This window comes from Microtus pennsylvanicus, chromosome 13 (assembly GCF_037038515.1).
Source record: "Microtus pennsylvanicus isolate mMicPen1 chromosome 13, mMicPen1.hap1, whole genome shotgun sequence".
NCBI classification, from domain to species: Eukaryota; Metazoa; Chordata; class Mammalia; order Rodentia; family Cricetidae; genus Microtus; species Microtus pennsylvanicus.
Window position 1 is genome coordinate 41,400,271 of NC_134591.1, and position 4,881 is coordinate 41,405,151.

Consider the following 4,881-nt stretch of genomic DNA (forward strand, 5'->3'; position numbering starts at 1 on the left):
TCTTGCATTGCTTAACACTCAGTGAGAGCCCATTCCTTCACTGACCATTTGCTACTTTTTCATGACCATTTTCTCTTCATTTCACCCGCCTCCTTTCTTTAATAGCATTCTTTTTTAGGTGGAAAGAGAGCTCTCTTACAAACTGTGAAACATGCGACAATCCAAGGAGCTTTGGCTTCTTCACGTAAAGTGTATGTGTGTGTGTGTGTGTGTGTGGAGAACACAGTGAGTAGTCACTGTGGAGAACAGGGCATGCACACCGGTTATAGTGGTCAATCTCAGCTGTCAGCTGTTAAAATTTACAAACATCTTACAGACAAGCCTGTGGGTGTGACCGTGATAGGCTTAACCCCCACTGTAAATGTGGGCAACACCATTCTTTGGGTTGGGGCTCTGGCTGAATAAAAAGGAGAAAGCCAATGGAGTGTGAGCATCCATCTCACGGCCGCCTGATTTTGGAGCTGAGGGGACTAGTTTGCTCACACTCCCACTGCCCTGATTTCCCACCATGGTTTGCTCACCCTCCTCCCTCTACCCCCTGCCACTATGCTCTCCCACCGTGGTGGGCTGTACCTTCTAAACTGTGAACCTGATTAAGACCTTGCCTCTTCAAGCTGCCCCGTCGGGCAAGCAAAGTGGCTGATGTGGGTGTTCAGGAAGAAAGGCTCAAATTTGCTGCAAATGATTCGTAAAACAAAAATCAATTGGTTTCTAAACTACAGCTGAATTGTAGGGTTTTCTATAGCCACTTGGCTTCCAGGCATTACGATCTGTTTAGTTTAATGCTCAGGCTTATTACTAACTAGCTCTTTTTTTTAAACATGTAAGCAGCCAAAGGCAGGCAAAGGCAAAAAGCATCCCTTGTTCTCCAGAGACCTCACGCATGCCAGACTTGCTTCCAAATTGCTATGTTCCTGAAAGGGGCACTAGTCAGTCCCTTCGAGAGAGACTCACCTTGGTCTACTTACTAGCTCTTGCTACTTAAAGTAACCTATAATTCTTACCATGCTTAGCTTCCTCTGCATCTGGCTGGTGACCATGTCTCTGCCTTTCCTCTTCCCAGAATTATCCTAGTCTAATCACCCTGCCTATACTTCCTGCCAGCCTACTGGCCAATCAGTGTACAAGAGCATTTTCCCACAGCAGAAGCAAGAACATATTTGTGCTGCTAATTGTGAAATAAGTGCCCATTTTTCTCTGTGATAGTTTTTTTCTTTTCTTTTCTTTCTATTTTTTGTTGAGACAAGATCTCAGTTAAAATTTTCTTGTTTGACAGTTTTATACACTTGGAGAGCTAATTGTCATCATTTTCACCTCTATTTTTCCCTCTCATTCCCTTCCCTCTCCCACTGAAACACTTCTTAGCAATCCCCCTCCTGCTTTGATGTCTTCTTTTTGTTTCTGACTCACTGGGTTTAGAGTTTCTTGCCTGAGTGAGGCTGGGAGACTATTTACTGGAGCAAAGACAACTTTACAGCTACAGCACTCAGGAAAATGACACCTTTCCCCTCCAGCAACTGGCAATTGCCAATAAACCATAAGGGAGAGGTGAGGATTCAGGGAACCTCTGCCAGCCATGGTGAAGTGTTGACAGGCTTAATCTTGCACAGGTCTTGCACATTTTACCACAGCTGCAGTGACTCCAAGGACGCAATGGCTGTCATGACCAAAAGGCTCTTTTTGTTCCAGGTCTCGCCATCGCTGGCTCTTTGGTTCTTTCTGCCTCGTCTTCTGTGGTGTTTCCTGGGTCCTGAAGGGGGTGAAATAATTGTCTCACTTAAGGCTGAGCACCCCACCATCACTACTCTCAGCACTTTGACCGGTTATGAGTTTCTGACTTAACTGCTGCCTACTGCAGTCAAGTGTCCCTGATGAAGGTTGGGTATTGCACTAACTTCAGCTGGACTGGGAAATGGGAGCAATATGTGGGTGTGCTCATCAACCTCAAATGTCTAGAACCTCAGTTGTTTTGAGACAGGGTCACTCTGTAGCTCAGGATGGCCTTGACCTTACTCTGTACTTCAGACTGACCTTGCACTCAGGGGCATCCTCCTACCTCAGCCTTGGAATGCTGGGATTACAAGGGTGAGTCACCATTCCCAGCCCACATTTAAAAATAAAATACCTTGAATTCTGGAGTATATTTACAGTAGAATTAGTTCAAGCTTCCCTAGCATCCTCCTGTATATAACACAACCTTGGAGCCATAAAAATGAATAAGAGGTATCTGAGATCCAGGAGTTGCCAGTTTGCAGGGAGACTGACCATAGGCCGGTGGGAGATGGTGATTGTTTTCCCTGGAACTGTTGGTTTCTATGGTAAAGCAGCTACAGATCTTAGATAAGGGAATGATGGTCTCATTGAGGGAGCTGTAGAGGGCTTCACAATCACGATCTCATTCCTGAACGCTCAGTAGGGCTTTCTCCTCTAAAGGAAAGGCTTAAGTCATTGCTTGCAGGAAGCCTTCTCCAACTCCAGAACTGTATCCATATCTTCTGCTACTGTGCTCACAAACAACGCTCCTTCCATGTCTTTCTCTCCATTACTAGCTCACGTCAGTAACTGGCGTAGGTAATGCTAGACTGTGTTTGAGGAGCAAAGCCAAGTCTCTCCTTCCTTAACCAGAACTCAGGTGAGAGAGGAGCTGAGCAAGTGCTTGCTGAATAGATGAACAGCACAGAAGAAGATGGGAAGGAGGAAGGGGCATTCGGGGAACTCTGAACAATAGTGTGGGTGGAGGAGGTCCTAAGACTGGAAAAACTCCTTCCCTTCCCTTCCCTTCCCTTCCCTTCCCTTCCCTTCCCTTCCCTTCCCTTCCCTTCCCTTCCCTTCCCTTCCCTTCCCTTCCCTTCCCTTCCCTTCCCTGCCCTTCCCTGCCCTTCCCTGCCCTTCCCTGCCCTTCCCTGCCCTTCCCTCCCCTCTCCTCCCCTTTCCTCCCCTCTCCTCCCCTCCACTCCTTTTCCCTCCCCTTCTTCCTTCCTTGGATAGGGTGTCCCACTCCACCACTCAATGTCTTATTATTTTGAGTCAGGGTCTCTCAACGAAACTGAAGCTAGGCTGGTGACTAATAAGGCCCAGGGAACTTATCTCTCCCAAGCCGAGCTCTGGAGTTATAGAAGGGCTTGTGGCCATGCCTGGCTCTTTACATGGGAGCTGAGGATTTGAACTCAGGCTCCCATGCTTGCACAACAAATGCTTGTGTCTGATGAGCCATGTTTCCCGTCAATGCTAAGTGTTGTAAAAGTATAATTCTGTGTTGTGGGTATGTGAGCTGTGAGCTCTTCTTTGAGGAATTGTTACCTGAAGAATAAATTGGCTGTGGGTGTGGGAAAAGCATGCTGAGAAGGCCTGGAAACATGGAGGAGCTGAGTAACCATGAGATGAGCGCTATAGCTGGGGTGTGGCAGAGAAGGTCTCCATAGCCAGAGTGTGGCAGAGAAGGTCTCCATAGCCAGAGTGTGGCAGAGAAGGTCTCCATAGCCAGAGTGTGGCAGAGAAGGTCTCCATAGCCAGAGTGTGGCAGAGAAGGTCTCTGTAGCTGGGATGTGGAAGAGAAGGTCTCTGTAGCTGGAGTGTGGCAGAGAAGGTCTCCGTAGCTGGAGTGTGGCAGAGAAGGTCTCCATAGCCAGAGTGTAGCAGAGAAGGTCTCCATAGCTGGGGTGTGGCAGAGAAGGTCTCCATAGCTGGAGTGTGGCAGAGAAGGTCTCTGTAGCTGGAGTGTGGCAGAGAAGAACTCCGTAGCTGGGATGTGGCAAAGAAGAACTCCGTAGCTGGGGTGTGGCAGAGAAGGCTTGGTTGTGATAATGAAGGCCTGATGTAGGTGGGTTCATCATTATGGAGGACTATGCTGTAAATCATGCTTGGAAACATTATTCTGACTGTGTTAAGGACAAAACAGAGGACAGAAAATCAGAACTAAGAAAACAGGTCGCATGCTGATGTCAAGGGAAAGATGCTGGTGGCATAATGTCTGGGTGATATGGAGTGGATGCTGCTCAGACCCAGAGGGAGAGGAGGGCAGTGCCAAAGACGATTCCAGGATTCTGGCCTGAGCAGTCATTGTGTCAGGAAGCATAAAAGGATGAGACTGGGGAGTGAAGATAATTGGTTCAGTCTTAATCATGCTGGACTTTCAAAGTCTGTGGACTGTCCTGCTTCGTGCAGGGATGACAAATAGGCTTCTGGTCAAAGGTCAGGATTAGGGAAAGGCAAAGTGGTCACACAGAGAGCAAAATTGAAGGATTCTCTCAGGATCCCTTAAGTAAAAAGTCAGCATATGAGACCCTGTCTCCTTAAATTTTATACCTTAGACAGCTTGCTTACCTCTTTAGTCTCAGCCCTGTCAGTTAGGGGACAGCATTTTTGGCTGAAGTAGATAGATATCTGCCATTGTTTAGCTTCCCAGTATTGATTCCTACTTCCTAGCGGGACTCAGTTTCATTCTGGGGATCTGTCTTACTCCATTGTGCGTCTTGATGGGACATTGTGAAGCAGGTTCCTGCCTCTCATAAAAGATCCCGAAATGGCCCCAGAAGAACAAACTTTGGGTATTAGAGCACAAATTGCAATTAAGTGGCTCAAACTAAATGAGACATTTGAAGAAGAAACAAAACAAATACCCCCCTTTCAGATGCACTCGCTACCTCATTGTCATTGGTGGTAATTTCCAGTGGTAATAGGAGTAACAGCTCACTCTACTAGGAGTGTAGTAATTTGAGATGTTACCTGCTGCAGAAAACTTTGTTACTGCTCCTGAAATTGTTTGGGGGATGGGGTGAGAGCTGACTGGGGATCCAAGGAGCAGGTAGGAAGGGGCACAGTTAGAGTCTTAGAGGAAGATGAACACCATCAAAGAGGGCCATGAAGGGAACCGGAGTCTTG

At 47.2% G+C, this 4,881-nt stretch overlaps 1 non-coding gene across 1 annotated transcript; it reads right to left on the minus strand.

Annotated features, from left to right (window-relative positions):
• Window positions 1-819: 819 nt before the first annotated feature.
• Window positions 820-961, minus strand: LOC142834508 (small nucleolar RNA SNORA67). The gene has a single exon (XR_012907599.1). It is a non-coding gene; the product is annotated as a small nucleolar RNA SNORA67 (small nucleolar RNA).
• Between the last annotated feature and the right edge of the window lie 3,920 nt (window positions 962-4,881).